This window comes from Sapajus apella, unplaced genomic scaffold, assembly GCF_009761245.1.
Source record: "Sapajus apella isolate SASKATOON/1434 unplaced genomic scaffold, GSC_monkey_1.0 scaffold33, whole genome shotgun sequence".
Classification (NCBI taxonomy): Eukaryota; Metazoa; Chordata; class Mammalia; order Primates; family Cebidae; genus Sapajus; species Sapajus apella.
Window position 1 is genome coordinate 2,211,166 of NW_022436973.1, and position 18,273 is coordinate 2,229,438.

Sequence of the window (18,273 nt, forward strand, 5' to 3'; positions counted from 1 at the left end):
TCCTGGACTCAAGGGATCCTCATCGGCCTCCCAGTGTGGGGATTACAGGCATGAGCCTGGCCCTTTTCCCTTTGAATTGGAGTGCAAGCATATAGATTTTAACATGTACACAGGGACAACCGCAGAGTCATTCCCCCAGACTTTGTGACTTTTCTTGTTTGGGGTTTTGAACATCTCTCCTTAGAGCATCTCAGTCTTAGTCCATCTGATGTCATAACTGCAGCTGCCTACCAGGAAAAGGGTTGGGAGATTTTGGTCTCTGTCTTCCCTCACTCGAGGGTATCAGGTGAAAGACAGTGTGGCCTGCTCAGCAGAGCTCCAGAGAGCAGAACTCAGACCAGTTGGGGGTCACACAGAGGCCGCCTTTGGCTCAGTGAATGGAAGAATGTTCTATCCGTCGGAGCTGCAGGGCCATGGAACGAGCCGCTGGGGGAGGTGGTGAGCTCCCCACCTTGGCTCTTTTCCAGCGTTCCAGGGAAAATGCAGCCTGTGCTGCCCTGGGGCGTCCGCGTTGCTGAGAGGAGTAGGGGAGGATGCTTGGTTACTCGGCCCTTGGTGCCTCCACTCTGCCCAAGGGGAAAGACTCAAGGCTTTCCGAGCCCCACGCTGTGCGACTTACTTCATTTCATTTTGCACAATGACCTCTGTGGGTAGAATGGCGTTATTCTATTTTCCATTCAAAGACAGGGAGGCCAAGGGACTTCTTCAGGGACTTCATCCAGCTAGGCCTGCTGCAACCAGATTCCAAAGCGGACCCTCCTCAAGCTGCCTGTCTATGATTGTCCCCTAGGAACCCCTGCGGAGAGTCAGGGCTGAAAAAATGGAAGAGGGAACGCCCTCCCTGCCTTTCAGTCCGGGAACAGCTGCAGGGCAGGTGAGTGGCCCAGTGGGCAGCAGGAGGCACCCTGGCTCCTCTCCCATCCCCGGTTCTGCACGTCCGTCCCTCTCTCCCCCGGGCAGCTCTCAGCTTGGCTCACTGTATCCTCAGGGGGCCAATGGGCTTCTTGATTCCAGGCTGCACATCTGGAAGTTGACGCTATTAAAACAAACCCCATTATATAACAAACGGACATCTGGAATCCGTTAGCACTGAGTTTTTAGAAAAAGAAATTGTTTTGGATGTGCTCTCTCCTAAGAATGTGGCAAAGCGCCCTCACCCTGGCTGTCCAGGAACCCAGGGACCCAGGGGCCTCTCCTGGGCCCACTTCTCAAGGTATCTCAGGCCAGGCCAGAGGTGGGCTGGGGCAGAGGCAGAGACAGACTCTCTCTGGACCACACAGGCAACTTCACTGTCTACCGCTGGCTCCATCTTCGGAAGGCTCCTTTCTGATTTTCTGTAAATATTCATTCAGCAAATGCTTGTGTGCCTACTATGTGCTGCCAACTGCATATCATTCATATGGCTACTCCCAGCATCTCCACTGAACCTAAGCACCTCAACATGACTTAAGAAAAAACATCAGCCAGGTGCGGTGGCTCACACCTGTAGTCCCAGCACTTTGGGATGCCAAGGGGAGTGGATCACCTGAGGTCAGGAGTTCGAGACCAGCCTGATCAACATGGTGAAACCTCATCTCTACTAAAAATACAAAAATTAGCTGGGCATGATGGTGGGTACCTATAATCCCAACTACTCAGGAGGCTGAGGCAGGAGAATCTCTTGAACCCAGGAGGCGTAGGTTGCAGTGATCTGAGATTGTGCCATTGCACTCCAGCCTGGGCGACAGAGCGAGTCTCGGTCTCAGAAATAAATAAATAAATAAACTAATTAATAAAATAAGAAAAAAAAAGGAAGAAAAAATATCATGGACTGCCCTGGATTCTAAACAGCAACACCTAAACAGCTCTGAGGCTCAGTTTCCTCAAACACAGAGCCTGAACACCTTAGCTAGTCCCTAGAACTCCCTGGCACCCTCAGGCATCTTTCTGAATTGTCTCCCTATTCTTTCTTCCTGGGTACATTGTTGGGGGACACTAGGACAAATGACTTGGGCATAGGGTGGTGGCAATCTTGATCTAGCAATGTTCCCTTTTATGAGAAAAATGTCTAGCTAATATTTTCAAATGGAAATTTTACCCCCCCCCCAACATTTTATGATGAAAAATTTCAAACGTACAGAAAAGTTGAAAGAACTATACAATAAGGCCAGGCACCATGGCTCATGTCCATAATCCAAGCACTTTGGGAGGCTGAGGAAGGCTGATCACTTGAGTTCAGGAGTTCGAGACCAGCCTCCGCAACATGGTGAGACCCAATTCTTACTTTAAAAAATACAAAAATTAGCTGAGTATGGTGGCATATGCCTATAGTCCCAGCTACTCTTGAGGCTGAGGTGAGAGGATCACTTGATCCCAGGAGGCAGAGGTTGCAGTGAGCTGAGTGACCCAGACTATCCTCCAGTCTGGGCAACACAGCAGACTCTTGTCTCAAAAAAAAGAAAAGAAAAGAAAGGGCTAGGCGAGATGGCTCATGCCTGTTAATCCCAACACTTTGGGAGGCCGAGGCAGGTAGATCACTTGAGGCCAGGAGTCTGAGACCAGCCTGGCCAACATGGCAAAACCCTGTCTCTATTAAAAAATTCAAAAATTAGCCAGGTGTGGTGGTGGGCAACCATAATCCCAGCTACTTGGGAGCCTGAGGCTGGAGAATCACTTGAACCCGGGAGGGGGAGCTTGCAGTGAGCTGAAATCACGCCACTGGACTCCAGCCTGGGCAACAAAGCAAGACTCCGTCTCAGAAAAAAAGAATTGTACAGTGAATCCACCATCTAGATTCTGCAATTGTTGGTAGGTTGCTATATTTGCATTTTGAAATACCTATCCATCTGTTCACCCAGCCATCAATTTAAAAGCTATATGCAGACATCAGTATACTTCATCCCTTAACATTATGCATGCATATGATTAACTACAGTTCAATATTTGTTTCTGGTCTTTTTTTTTTTTTTTTTTTTTGAGACAGAGTCGTGCTCTGTCATCCAGGCTGGTTGTAGTGGCGCGATCTTGGCTCACTGCAACCTCTGCCTCCTGGGTTCAAGCGATTCTCCTGCCTCAGCCTCCCAAGTAGCTGGGACCACAGGCGCATACCACTATGCCCAGCTAATTTTTGTATTTTTAGTAGAGACAGGGTTTTGTCATTTTAGCTAGGATGGTCCCAATCTCTTGACCTTGTGATTTGCCCACCCTGGCCTCCCAAAGTGCTGGGATTAGATAGGCATGAGCCACCACGCCCTGCCTTCTTGTTTTCTTTGAGGCAAAATTGACAATTAAATGTACAAATTGTACTTTTCCATATATAATATGAACTACATATACAATATGAACTCACTGGAATAAAACATGTGTAGATACTTTTATAACCCAAACCCTATCTCCAAATCCAATTTTCCATCAACCCCAGAAAGTCCCCCAAGCCCCTTCCAGTATATCTCTAACCCACACTCCTCTGCTTCCAGAGCCAACCTCTATTCTGGTTATTTTCACCATAGTCTAGGTGTTGTGGGCTAATTGTGTTCTCTCAAAATTCATATGTTAAAGTCCTAATCCCTAGTACTGCAAAATGTGACTGTATTTTGAGGTTGGGTCTTTAAAGAGTTAACTACATTAAAATGAGGTCCTTAGGGTGGAACCTAATCCAGTGTCTGGTGTCTTTGTAAGAAGAGGAAATTAGGACAGGGATACACACAGAGAGATAACCATGTGAGAACACTGGGAGCAAACAGCCGTTTATAAGCCAAGGAGAGGGGCTTGAGAAGAAACCATCCCTGCCAACGCCTTGATCAAGGCTTCTGGCCTCCAGAACTGGGAGAAAACAAATTTCTGCTGTTTAAGGCATCCGGTCTTTGGTGCTTTGTCATGGCAGCCCTAGCACAATAATACACTAAGTGTCTTTTCTAGAATGTCATATAGATAAAATCATTTGCTATGTGTTCTTTTGTGTCAGGCTTTTGATTTTGCCCAGCCTAAGACTGTCGGGATTCATCCATGTTGCTACATGAATCAATACCTTGTTCCTCTTCATTGCTGCATAGTATTCCATTATATTAATATTCCAGTTTGTTTAGCCAGGCAAATTATTTTTTTTAAAAACAGAGGAGAAAAATAACAAAACAAATAAAAAATTTAAAAAAACTAAAAGAAAAAAAATAAAACAAAAAAGCAAAAAATAAAAATAAAAAATAAAGAAAGAAGAGAAGAAAGAACAGAGGAATGGTTTGGCAGCATTTCACTTCAGCGTATGTCCTTCATGCCGTCCCAGCAACAAAGCAGACATTCCAGGGCCCACCCTATTCAGCAGGAGCTTCGGAACCATACATGGATGTCTAACTATCCCGATAAAACACATCATAACTCTGAGAATGAAAAGTTCTTGGAAATGAGATTAAATTAGTATCACATCATTTTTATCTCAGCAAATATAGATAATCCATGATATCACAGGAGCCTAGATCTTTATTTGTTTGGTTACAGACTGAACACAGTGATTTCACTGGCTTGGGAATCAGGCAGCTCTGGGTTTGACTCTTGCTGTATAACCTTGAGCGCAAATCTCTTAATATCTCTGACCCCCACTTTCCTACCACAGCAAATGGGACTAGTGATTTCTTCCTGCAGGGTTGAAGACTGAATGAACTAATGAGTTCAGGGCGTGTATTGGTTCGTTTTCACACTACTGATAAAGACATACCCAAGACTGGGTAATTAATAAGAAAAAGAGATTTAATGGACTCACAGTTCCATGCGGCTGGGGAGGCCTCATAATCATGGTGGAAGGCAAAAGGCACATCTTACATGGCACCAAGCAAGACAGAGAAAGAGAACCAAGTGAAAGGGGTTTCCCCTTATAAAACCATCAGATCTCGTGAGACTTATTCACTACCATGTGAATAGTATGGGGGAAGCGGCCCCCATGATTCACTCATCTCCCACCCAGTCCCTCCCACAACACGTGGGACTTATGGAAGCTACAATTCAAGATGAGATTGGGTAGAGACACAGCCAAACCATATCAGGGTGGAAAAGGAAAGGCTCAGGAAACATTCGATGTGGTTTGTCTCACTCTGCAGCTGTCGGGGCCAGAAAGCTTCTCACTGGACAGAGCAGCAAAAGTGGATTTGTAAGCCACTAAGAGTAGAAAATGAGCTTTCGGCACTGCTGTATGTAATCACTGAGACTAAGGAGCAGAGTGGTGAAGACAGTGTCAAATCACCAGGCTGCCAAGATCAATTAAGTTGATACAATCGTAGCAGAAGTGATCTTTTCAGAGTTTCATAAAACACACTCTGAATTGTGGGATTCAGAGTGCTTCCAGGCTGCACAAATTTTGCACGTGTTTGACTTTTTTTTCTTTTCTTTTCTTTTTTTAGATGGAATCTTACTCTGTCGCCCAGGCTGGAGTGCAGTGGCATGATCTCGGCTAACTGCAACCTCTGCCTCCCAGGTTCATGCAATTTCTGCCTCATTCTTCTGAGTAGCTGGGATTACAGGCTCCCATCACCAGGCCCAGCTAATTTTTGTATTTTTAGTAGAGACGAGGTTTCACCATCTTGGCCAGACTGCTCTTGAATTCCTGACCTTGTGATCCACCTGCCTTGGCCTCCCAAAGTGCTGGGATTACAGGTGTGAGCCACCGCGCCTGGCTACTTCTATTATTTTATTTCAACTGAATGGGACTGTTGAGAAATTTGCTTCACTTAGATATGATCATTTCTATGAAAGTGTAAATCTAAATGTAATCTAGGAACCCATCCTTCATGTGAGACATTAATATTTTTCTTATGAGAAAGTAGGAAAAATGCATAATGGGAATTGCCATCATTTGTTTTATCTCAGAAGTTCTTTTCTTCTGAAGGAAATATTTTTTCAACTTTGAAGTCCTTAGGAATTGGTTTTTGGCATAATTTATCCACTCTGTCCCAAGTGGCCTTGAAAGAGGCTCATAATTTCTCTCAGATGATGATGATCTTGTTTGGCTTTTAAAGGCAAAGAAGATGTCTACAGTTTCACTTTGAAGCTGTTTAGAAAAAATTCTTGGGATGCTTATCATTTGGTTAAAAAAAAAAAAAGTAAAAAGATAAAATCAAATTTGGAATCAGTGATAGCAACTGTATATTCCGATCACCTGCAAGAGCTGAAGAGTAATTTGTTATAACTTCCTGTGGTCTCATGGAGTCTGAAAGTTCTTCAGCAGCAGCTGAAGATGGACGGTGAGGCCCAGTCCAATGTATTTTCAAGAAATCACCCTGCTTCCTGCACACTTCAGCCTCACCCACGTCCAAAGGTTTGGAAAACTCTTTCTTTTGGTGGGTATGTGGTGTTGTGCCAAGGAGAGCACTGAGAGCATTTAAGTTTTATTCCTTTTTTTTTTTTTTTTTTTTTTTAGGAGAAAGCGTGAATGCAGTCCCCCACTACCACAAATTCTGCAGTCGAGTTTCCCACATTTGGGAAAATCGCAGGGGTCAGCACATCCAGAGTGCAATGGATAAGCCTCACCCTGGGAAAACCACCTTCGTGGTCATGGTATCTCTCCTGCCAGGTAAGTATGGTTTTTTCCTTTCCTCATTTGTGCTATAATTACCAGAACCAAAAGATGTGCGGGATTCCTCAAGACTCCTTCAGTATCACTCAATTTTCTACGCATGCTAGATGCATCATCATAGACCTAGGAAAATTTTTTTTAAAAAACTGATTTTATTCAAATCCATTCCATTTTGCTTTTTATTTTTATTTTTTTCTGATATACTTTTGCAATCCTGAACAAGGTGATTGATTCCAGTCATCTCTTCAATATCATGAAACCCAAGAACTTCTCTTTAATTAAATCTCCAGGATGAAGGCAGCCTGACCATCCCATGCCCTCCTTTCTAATCTCCAGTGGGCTCCCGAAGCAGAGCTCCTGGGTCAGCCCACAGCCAGGCCTGGTGGGTTGGGCAGGGCCTTTGTCCTGATAGGGCTGACTTAGGACTTAGTCTCCCTCTGGGCCAGACAGTAGGGACCTGCAGCAGAGAGAACCCTGGGTAAGAATTGGATTTCCATGGCTCCAAGAGAGAACTTGGCTGCAGGATGCAGAAGAAGAGAGGCAGAGCCAGCAGCCTTGGGTGGTCCTGGGAGGCCCTGCGGAATCCCTCCCTGGGAGACCGGGATGCGGAGCAGCAGAACGAGCAGAGCACTCTCTCCTGGGACACAGAGAGGTGCAGCCAATTTGTCAGCTGGATCTGAGCCTTGGAGATGATTAGGGCTGCAAGACGGCAGAAAGAAAGACAGTCGGCACCTGAGGGAATCAACAGCCAGGAAGGAAGAGCCTGCGATTCACTCAGAACTGCAAGGAAAGACCAATCACAACCTGCACAACAGGAAAAGCAAACAAAACCATCGGAGCACATTTAAAACAATCAAAGGCAAAATCAATTACTTTCCTGAATGAGGACACATCATTCTCAATTTAAAATGACTTGGAGGAGAGGATGGAGACCTGGGAAACCACGCGGAAGAGATAATGCAAAACCCAAAGTAAAAATCTAAAAGCACCTCAGAGGAGAGAGATCCAGGAGTTGTAATAGGTGAATAATAAAAAGAAAAATCTCAGAACGAAAGAAAAAAAAAAATAGAGGAGAAGCAATCATTTTTAAATGTGAAAGAAAATTTTCCGTGGTAGAACGCCTTGGGTTTGCAGATTAAAAGGCTCATTGAGTTCCAGGCAGGAATGATGGAAAAAAGACACACATCTAGGCATAGCCTGGTAAGGTTCCCGAATTCCATGATTAAAGAGAAAACTCAGACAAGCTCCCTAATGAGAAAATAAGTTGCATAGAAAAAAGAGAATCAGACTGAAGTCATGCATCTTATTTGCAAGCTAGAAACCAATGTGAATCACCTCCACAGACCACTGAGAGAAAAGCATCCTAAACCAGCCAGGCTGCCATCCACCTTCCTGGGATGGAAACAAATGCAAAGGTCCAGGTAATTTTTCCATATGGGGAAAGTATCGTAGAAAGGAACCTAACCAGGTGACAGATGAATCGGATTGGAGGCAAGGAGATGAAGAGGAGCCTGTGGTGAGCCGTGAACCAACCAAACCATGTATCATTACCTCCGAATAAATCATGATAGGACGGAATTTGTAATGTAAGACTAAATAAGTATATTCTTTTAAACAGAAGATGCAATAAGATTACTAACCTAAAGGAAAAGTTCTGAATGATGGCAAAATATTGGAGTTGAGGAGGGGAAAAGGAGCCTGAAAAAGATATTTTAAATATCTCCTATTGACTGGGGAAGGAGAAACAGGGACGAGAGCTCTCGAGTGAGAAGGATTAATTGGCGCCTAGTTGCCATGTGTTTCTTTTTAATGAAAATTAGAAAAGGCAAGGTCGGTTCTAGCGGACAGAAGCATCTAGCAGAGCTTCCAAAATAAGAAAAAAAGAAGAATGGCAGGCGTCTACTGTGAGTTGTTCCATCTTTTTAAAAAAAATTTAGACTTTTATTATGAAACCTTTATATATTTTTTCTCTCCCTCTCTCTATAATGTTTCCTCTCTATATATATTTTTCTTTTATATTTCTCCTATATACATATATATTAAAATATATATATATGTATATATATGTATGTATAAAGAGAGAGAGAGAGAGAGAGGTTTTCACCATGTTAGCCAGGCTGGTCTTGAACTCCTGACCTCAAGTGATCTGCCTGCCTTGGTCTCCCAAAGTGCTGGGATTACAGGTTGGCCAATTCTGAACACACACCACAAAAGGGGAACCATAATATATTGAAACTCTGTGGACCCAACACTAGGGTCCAATGACTCCTTCCCTCCCCCGCCCCCCGCTGGGGATACATTGATGGCTACAAAACCCTGTAATGTTTCGGTTTTTTTTTTTTTTTCAGCAATTCCATTTAGAACTTGTACAATTTTGCAAAGATCACCACTCGTCTTCATTGATCAAAAGGTTTCTTTTCCCATAGTTTTTGTTTTGTTTTGTCTTTGAGATGGAGTCTTCCTCTGCCTCCCGAGTAGCTGGGATTACCCACACGTGCCACCACGCCTGGCTAATTTTTTGTATTTTATTGTTATAGACGGGGTTTCACCTGGGTTGGCCAGGTTGGTCTTGAACTCCTGGCCTCAAGTGATCCACCTGCCTTGGCCTCCCAAAGTGCTGGGATTAAAGGGGTGAGTCACCACGCCCAGTCATGTTTCTGTTGATTCTAAATTTGGTTTTCCCTGGGAACCAGGTTGGAGAGCAGCAATCCTTACTTCCACCCGGTTCCTTCTCTCTCCCTAGATCCACCCTTACAGCCCTGGACAGACCCTTGTAGGCAACATTTTGGCCCCACCCTCAAACTGCTGACGGCTGTGACCAAGGGGCCACCAGAGCCTTGCAGCCACCGCAGAAGCTATGGGCTAGCCTGTTCTCAAACTTTCACTTCTCAGTCTCATCTAAATATCCCTCCATCCTCTCTCCAGATCCCAGGAGAAAACCTCACCTCCCATTTAGCCCAATAAGCAGAGGCCGTTTCTGCTTCCTGCCACCAGCTCAGCCCCCACCACCCCCGCTGGTGCTCCCAGCCTGCTGCCTCCTCCTCCCACCCCTCTTCCCTCCGGCCTGGGTCCTGCCCACTAGGAGCCTCACTTCCCTCTCTCGGGCTCCCTGCCCTTTGCCTAGAAACATCTCAGCAATTCCAGCTCAGCACCTTATCCTTCCCTGGACTCACCCATTCTCCTTCAGCTGCCTTAGACTCCTTCCTGCCCCTCCCCACAGTCACTGCCTCCACTCCATGACTCCCCCACCTCCAGCCTGCTTCCACCCAGCTTGGCCCAGGCAGAGGGCACCACACCTTCCCTCTGTGTTGTGAACTCCAAGCCTTCTCCTACAGCTCTGAGTCTCCTGGAAACTCCTCCCCGTCTTACACTCTTATCTTGGTGTGTCTCCCTCCCCCTCTCTCCCTCCTCCTCCCTCCCTCTCCCTTCCTCCCTCTCCCTCTCCCTCTCCCCCTCCCCCCTCCCTCCCCTCTTCCTTCCCCTCTCCCTCTCTCCCTTCCCCTCTCTCCCTCCCTCTCTCTCCCTCCCTCTCTCTCCCTCACTCCCTCTCACTCCATCTCTCTCCTCCTCTTCCCTCCTCCCCCCACCCCTCCTCTGACCACATCTTTCTGATCTCCTTCATTGACTCATTTTCCTTAGTTTTCACCTTAAATGTCCCCAGTTTTCTTCTTACACCACACTAACTCCTTTGTTTCTTGTGTTTTTTTGTTTGTTTGTTTGAAACAGAGTCTCACTCTGCTGTCAGGCTGGAGTGCATTGGAACAATCTCCATTCACTGCAACCTCCACCTCCCAGGTTCAAGTGATTCTCCTGCCTCAGCCTCCCAAGTAGCTGGGATTACAGGCATGTGCCACCACGCCTGGCTAATTTTTGTATTTTTAGTAGAGACAGGGTTTCACCATGTTGGCCAGGCTAAAGTCACCTACTGTGTCCTCCCGAAGTGCTGGAATTACTGTGTTCGGCCCACAAACTCCTTTGGAGAGCTCTTCATTCCCATAGCCTTTATTATTGCTGATGAGTTAAGTTCTCCCTAATTTCAAAGAAATGAGATGGGGCAGGTTTTGAACATTCAGCTGGTTTTGTTGTAAAACTTTTTTGGGGGGTTGTCTCTATTTTCCCCTGTATTAGGAGTCATTTGGCCCATTCTTCTGGGGAGGGTGACCCTTGCCTGGTTGGAACCTAGACTTCTGCCCTCTCTTCCCAGGAATGCTGCCCTGACTGGCACACTTGAGTGTCTAAGGTCAGGCCCTCAACGTGGGGGAAACCAATTTCTCTGCTGCTGACAATTTGGGCTCTGGGTATAATGGGCAATCAAAGTTCTTCCTGATTATGGGAAGAGGAGAATAATGAGGTTTGGGGCTGAGAAAGGGAGGGCCCCTGGGAAGGAGATGGTGAGAAGAGAGGCTAGAGATGGAGAGGGATGGAAAACACACAAGGGACCCACAGCTGGAAGGGTGGTTGGTGGAATGGCAGCCGCCTGGGAAGGAAGCGCCAGGCCCATGGAGCAGGGAGGGATGGCCTCAGGGCAGCAGACAGGCTGCGGTCCCAGCCAGCCTTGCCCTCTGACTACATGCCTTCATCAGCTATCTGGGAGGAGGGGACACTGGGACAGCCAGTCAGCCACTTCCCTGTGGCTCTAACAGGAGCCCTGGATGGCGGGGGGTAGGGTGGGCCTCTGACCTTGCCCTACAGCGTGCCCCGGCCCCCTGCCCTGCCCCCAGCTTCAAAGGGGCAGCCAGCAAATGGGACACCTTAACCGTGTTCATATCCTACTGCCCCCAGACAGGCTTCTCCCGGGGGTATCTGAAGGCGCCTCCAATTCAGTGTGGCTTCCCTCCAAACTGGCACTTGTCCCTCTGTCCTTATCTCAGCAAAAGAGCCTCCCCAAGCCATAAACCTGTAGTCGTCCTGGAGCCCCTCAAAAGTCAAAAGTCCTCATCGCCTGGACGCCTTCAGCTGCTCCCTTCCATCCTCATCAGCATGGTTCCAGCCTTCACCCTGGCTCAGGTACCAGCACTGCCTCCTAACTGGCACTGCCAACCACCCACTCCATGGCAGGCAGCTGGGGGACGATGGGGCTCTTCACGAGGCCAGGGACACAGGAGGAGGCTGGAGAAAGGGAAGGAGAGGGAGGGGAGGGGAGACTGTGACTGGAGGTGGGGCTGTGGTGACATGGCCAGGGAGGAAGACGCCCTAATCCTAGTGCAGCCCTTGGGGCAATGGAGGGAAGGAATGGATAAAGTCCACCTGTGGGAGCCTCCCGTCCACTCCTTCCCAAAGGAACTGGGGCTGCTGGCCAACACTAGCATAGCCAGGAATGTGGGAGCCCTGGCTGCAGAGACTCAACCTGGGGAAGGCCTCAGAGGTCACATGGTGGGCAACGAGGATGGGTGGGTGGGACCTGGGCAAAAGGAGAAGGCTGGGCTGCTCTGGAGGGGCAGAGGGTGTCAGAGGGTCAGGCCTTGGCAGGGAGCCCTTTTGAATAGATGCCAAATATATCATCTATCCCTAGCATAAGGCAGAAGCCTGGGGCCCCACCAGGGTGGGGGCTGGTGACCCTGACCTTAGCTCTGCCCCCTCTGCAGCCAGCTCATTGAAGCCTGGTGACTCTCTCTCCAAAATGCCCACCCGCTGTCATCGCCAGCATCTCTTGCCTGGATCCCAGTGCCAGCCTGCCTAGTGCCATCTCATAGGTACAGAGTGACCCACCTAACACCCATGGTGCATCCATTCGGCAAACTTGGGCAGAGATGGCCCCACATCCAGGACTGCCAGTCCGGATTGGAGCTTGATGCAGAAATAGACAATGGCAGTGGCACTAGGAAGTGGTCTGGAGTGGACTCCAGGGGCTGAAGGCCAAGCATCTCCATGGGCCACCCCCTCCCCCAGCAGCCTGCTCAAGTCCTCAGCCTGCACACAGCCCTCTCCCCTCCTGCCATGTCTCCTCCTAAGTTGCCTCCCTCTGATTGGAGCCCGTCCCTCCCACCATGGATGCTCTTTCCCCTAGCCTCCCCAGGCCCATTTCTGTCCCCTCCTGGGGCTTCTCTAACTCTCCTCCACTTCTGCCCCTCTGGGTGCCTTGAGCACAGAGCCTGGAGCCGACCTGTCTGTGCTTCCAGCACCGGGTGCCCAGCAAATGTCCCAGCAAATTAAGGAATAAAGGCAGAGCAGGTCTGAGATAAGGACAGTGTCTGGGTGAAGGTCAGGCTGTGCCTCTCCAAGCATGAGTCTTCCATGGCAACGACCTCCCCTTCCTTCCCCCCATGGAGGGTAGCCCCCTCCCCTGCTCGTTTTGGCCTCTCTGCACCCGCCCTGCATTGCAAGCCTGCCTCCCCCATCACCAGCGGGTAATCCTGTGTCGTTTTTACTCCGATGCCCATGAATAGAAGAGTTAGAGGAGAGCTGATGGAGAGCCCTTCCCAGGGCCTTGCAGCCATGCCCCAGCATCGGTGCCTGAGCAGCTCTGCGATCCCCCGCCCCCAGCCTCTCCCCATCCCTGTCCTAATCAGGCCTAGAGGCCAGCCCCTCCAGGGAGCAGCAGCCCCAGGTCCTACTGGGGTCAGGCTAGCAGTGTCACATACTCTGGTCAGTATTCTGACCTTCCAGCTGGAGGCTCAGCCTGGCTCTAGCTGTGGCACAGGGAATGCAGACCCCTGCCCCGTACAGCTCATTCAACCCTGCCCCAGCACTGACATTTTGTCTCCCCTCTTTGTGGCACCTTCCAGACTCCTTCCCACACCCAGAGCCCCCAAATTAGCCACCAAGGGGCCGGGCACAGTGGCTCATGTCTGTAACCTTAGCACTTTAGGAGGCTAAGGCAGGCAGTTATCACAAGGTCAGAAGATCAAGACCATCCTGGCTAACACGGTGAAACCCCTCTCTACTAAAAATACAAAAAATTAGTCAGGCATGGTGGTATATGTCTGTAATCCCAGCTACTCTGGAGGCTGAGGCAGGAGAATTGCTTGAACCTGGGAGGCAGAGGTTGCAGTGAGCCAAGATTGCGCCACTGCATTTCAGTCTGAGTGACAGAGCAAGATTCAGTCTCAAAAAAAAAAAAAAAAAAAAAAAAAAGCCACCAAGGCCTTTCAGTCCTTTGTCCTGAAAGCCTCTAGAATCTAGCCCTGTTCCCCATCCCTTGGTCCCTGTTAGCCTGGTGGCTGACAGCTGCCAGGGCCACCTCCCTGCCACCACACCTTCTGTATCTGCTCCACACAGCGGCAGCCATAGGATGTTTTTCCTGACAGTTCTGTATGCATCGTTTCCCAGCTGTAAAGTCCAGATTCTTCACTGGGGTATTCAAGGCCCCTGTTGTTTGGCCAGTGCCAACCTCTCTTGGATCATAGGCTACCCAGAGCTCTGCAGGGTTCCCTAACATACCAGGCTCTCTCCTGCCTCCAGGCTACCCACGTGCCTCACCCACCACCCAGGGTGCTTTCTCCCCATTCAGTGAACTCTAGTGTTGCCTGTTTTGTGAAACACCGACTGATCGATCCGTTGCCCCAAGCCCAGGCACCCGGGCACTTCCTCTGTGAGCCCATGCCACCCTAAATTTCCTGACTATACAGGTTCGTTGTTCCCCTCTGCATGCAGGTCTGTCCCCCTCTCTTGGGTTGGGTTCCACAAAAGCAGATCCTGAGACAGGGATTTAGTTATATGATCTATCGTGGGGGCTCCTGGGAGAGATACTTAAATGAGGAAGGAAAACAGGAGAGGATGGAAATAGAGCAAGAATGGATCCCAGGGAGAGTCTGGAGGGGCCTGACCCAGGCGCTCTGCAACATAAACTAACGCTGGGCTGTCCACCGTGAGGCAAGGGGGCTGCCTTTTATGTCCGGCTATGTATTAGTCCATTTTCACACTGCTGATAAAGACATACTCAAGACTGGGCAATTTACAAAAGAAAGAGGTTTATTGGACTTACAGTTCCACGTGGCTGGGGAGGCCTCACAATCATGGTGGAAGGTGAAAGGCACGTCTCACATGGCAGCAGACAAGAGAAAGGAGCTTGTGTGGGGAAACTTCCCTTTTTAAAACCATCAAATCTCATGAGACTCATTCACTATCATGAGAACAGTGCAGGAAAGACCCATAATTCATCACCTCCCACCAGGTTCCTCCCATGACATGTGGAAATTGTGGGAATTACAATTCAAGATGAGATTTGGATGGGGACACAGCCAAACCACATCACCTTATCAGCTAGTCACTCCTTAGCCAAGGGCAATTTGCAGAAGGAGCACCTGGGAGCATTTCCGGTCATCACACCTGCAGCCAGGGGATTCAGACCAGGAAAAGGGGGCCTGGGTGGGGTACCCACAGCACCTGCCATACCACTCTGTTGAGTGTGACCTCTGCCAGATTTCTGGGTAAGAGATACATGGATTCCTAGTCCATCCAAGCACTGATATTTTCCAAACCCAGAGCTGCACATGCTGCCTTGCAAGAAGGTTCTGCCCAAAGCCTCAGGGGGCAGTCACTCCTGCAGTGACTAGAAAGGAGTGCCAGATATCCAGCCTCCCAAAAAGGACTGTGCAGAGCCCTGCCACACTCACTGAGCATCTGTTATGTGCACGACTGTGCACATGGGAGCTCTGGCCAAAGTTCTCATCTATGCCTCATAATAATCATTTTATGATGGGAAAGCAGAGGCTCAGAGGGGTGAAGTGACTCCAAGGAGGTCATGCAACTTGCGAGTGTAACAACTGGGATTCAAACCTGAGTCTAATTGACTTCCTGCCTGATTCCTTCCCCCTAGTGTGTGAACCACCTTGGAGCAAAGCCCTTTCTGCCCATCATAAGAAAACTGTCAAGTCCTAGCTGGGCACAGTGATTCATGCCTGTAATCCCAGCACTTTGGGAGTCCAATGCAGGTGGATCACTTGAGGTCAAGAGACCAGCCTGGCCAACATGGTGAAATCTCGTCTCTACTGAAAATAAAAATATTAGCCGGGCATGGTGGCTCACACCTGTAGTCTCAGGTACTCAGGAGGCTAAGGCACGAGAATGGCTTGAACCTTGGAGGTGGAGGTTGCAGTGAGCCGAGATCATGCCACCACACTCCAGCCTGGGCAACAGAGTGAGACTCAGTCTAAAAAAAAAAGAAGAAGAAATAAAAGAAACTGGCAAGTCTAGGGTGATCTCTCTGCCCCACAACAGGTCTCAGCTACTCAGGGCCCTTGAGGACCATATCCGGTGTTTGCAATAGTTGGGAGACCCATGCATGTATTTTGCATGTATTTTGCATAATGTTGCATCTGGTTTGCATATGTCCATGTTGAAAGTCCATCAGCATTGCACAATTTCCAAGTTGTTCCTAAGCTACTCTCACTCAATGGAAGTCTGTCCAGGCTTTACAGAGCCCAGTTTCCACGATTTCTGGACTCTCTCCCAGGACCTCGCCTCCAGGCTGCACATCTATCCACCCCAGGATCCTGGATGAGCCCTGCTTCTGCCCAGCTGGATGGGATCAGTGCAAACTCCTGCCCCAGAAACTCATGTGCATTTGGTATAATCTTTTTGATGGTTCAGGTATAATCAAAGTGCTGATGGTGATGATGTGGAGAAGAGAGTGAGCCTGGTCAAAGCCTTGCCGCGCAGAACTTCCAAAGATGGCTACGCGTGCAGGGAGGCCTAGCTGTGCACTCTCAAAAAAGAAAAAAGAGGGTAGGGGAGATGGGCAGGGACAAAGGGCTGCATCTTAGGGCTGGTGCCTCCAAGGGCTGTGGTCTCTGTGCCAGAGGGGTCCATCTGCAGTAGGCAGGGCTTGTGCCAGAAAGCCAGCAGCTTCAGCGCTTTCTATTTCTATTTTAGGGGAATGCTTCTCACTTTCTAAAAGGCACAAAGTCAGTGGCTACAAGATCAAGAGCATGTTGAGGATATGGTGTATCTTGCCCATACAACTTTGTGTGGTTTTTAATAATCTTATGTGATGGGCCCTCAATAAGAAAAGGAAAGGCCAGGAGCAGAGGCTCATGTCTATAATCCCAGGAGTTTGGAAGGCCGAGGTGGGTGGATCACTTGAGGTCAGGAGTTTGAGACCAGCCTGGCCAACATGGCAAAACCCCATCTCTACTAAAAAAAAAACAAAAAACAAAAAACAAAAAATTAGCTGGGTATGGTGATGTGTGCCTGTAATCCCAGCTACTCGGGAGGCTGAGGCAGGAGAATTGCTTGAACCCAGGAGACAGAGGTTGCAGTGAGCTGAGATCACATCACCACCGCACTCCAGCCTGGGCAACAGAGACTCTGTCTCAAAAAAAAGGGGCTCATGGGACTCACACCTGTAATCTCAACACTTTGGGAGGCCGAGGGAGGAGGGTCACTTGAGGCCAGGAGTTTGAGACCAGCCTAGGCAGCATAGTGAGACGCCATCGGTACAAAAGTAAAAATGTGTGTGTGACACACATGCGTGACAGCAATATGGGGGATGGGTTGATGTGTCTGGACGTGGTTGTGCGTGTCTCTGTGAACAGAAGCTGCACTCCCACTCCCGTGTGTGGCCCTGCAGCCCGTTCCCATCCAGGTGTACAAACTCCAGGCTAAGTCAGAGGAACATGATGGTCTGCCTTCCTCCTCTGCTTTTGGCCTCCCTAGGTTTCCTGTCTGGCAGATGCAAAGTGGCCTCATCGTCTACAGAGGCAGAGGGGGCAGCTCCGGCCTGATCCAGCAAGACCCTGAGCCTCTCTCTGTACTGAGGTCCTCCGCCCCCACTAGGATGGGGCCCAGATCCTGGCTCCCAAAACTGTTCCAGTGAAAGAGGGAGCCTGGTGTTTGATGTCAGCCACTTGGGAAAGGAGGAAGTGGGGTCCAGCTTTCCTTTCAGCCCCTGTGACATGGACATTTTCAAGTTAAACAGGGTCCAGCCTCTTCCCTGTGAGTTTTGGGCCCCACATCTGGGGCTGGGGAAGGGAGTGAGAGGAAGGGGTGGGACCCCTTCGAAAAAGATCACGGCCTTTTTCTGTGATCTTCTAGGGGAGTTTCCTCCCAGAGCCAGGCTGGGCAATGCTGCCAGGCAGTCAGCACCCAGCCTAGGGTGAGGAGCTGGCTCTGTTCATGTTCCCCTCAGATGTTTCTCACTTTCTAAAAAACACAAAGTCAGTGGTTACAAGATCAAGAGCATGTTGTGGATATGGTGTATCTTGCCCTCAGCAAAATAGCTCATAATATCTCTGTTAAAGGTTGGAGAATATAGTAGCACATTTGGTGCTTTTATAGGGAGAGTGAAAGACTATCTTGGGCACCATTTGGTTGCTGTAAGACTATACTTTCGGGGATCATTTCTAGAGAATTTTCTCTCTGTAGAGCTCATTTTGTTGCTGGGATCAGAAACCCATTCAAGCTAGCTCCAGTGGTGGACTATTGGAAGCAGATAGGGAAGCCACAGCTTGTCCCCAAATGGTTACTCACCACACAGCCCCTGACTCTGCCCCACTCTCCCCTGACCACTCTCTTTCTTCGTTTCCCTTGAATTTCCCAGAGCTCTCGTGGTCTCTCCTATCATTACCAGACAAGGGCCCCTGTAGTGGATTGAAGTATGCCCCTCCCAAATTCATGAACATTTGGAGCCTCAGAATGTGGCCTTATTTGGAAACAGGGTCTTTGCAGATGTTATCATTTAAGATGAGGTTATGTTGGGGCCTACATCCAATGACTGGTGTCCTTATAAGAAGAGGAGGCTGGGCTGGGTGCGGTGGCTCCTGCCTAGAATCCCAGTACTTTGGGAGACTGAGGTG

At 48.8% G+C, this 18,273-nt stretch overlaps 1 non-coding gene across 1 annotated transcript; it reads right to left on the reverse strand.

The window, feature by feature from the left end:
- Positions 1-6,379: 6,379 nt before the first annotated feature.
- LOC116563054 lies at positions 6,380-6,543 on the reverse strand. The gene has a single exon (XR_004274193.1). It is a non-coding gene; the product is annotated as a U1 spliceosomal RNA (small nuclear RNA).
- Between the last annotated feature and the right edge of the window lie 11,730 nt (positions 6,544-18,273).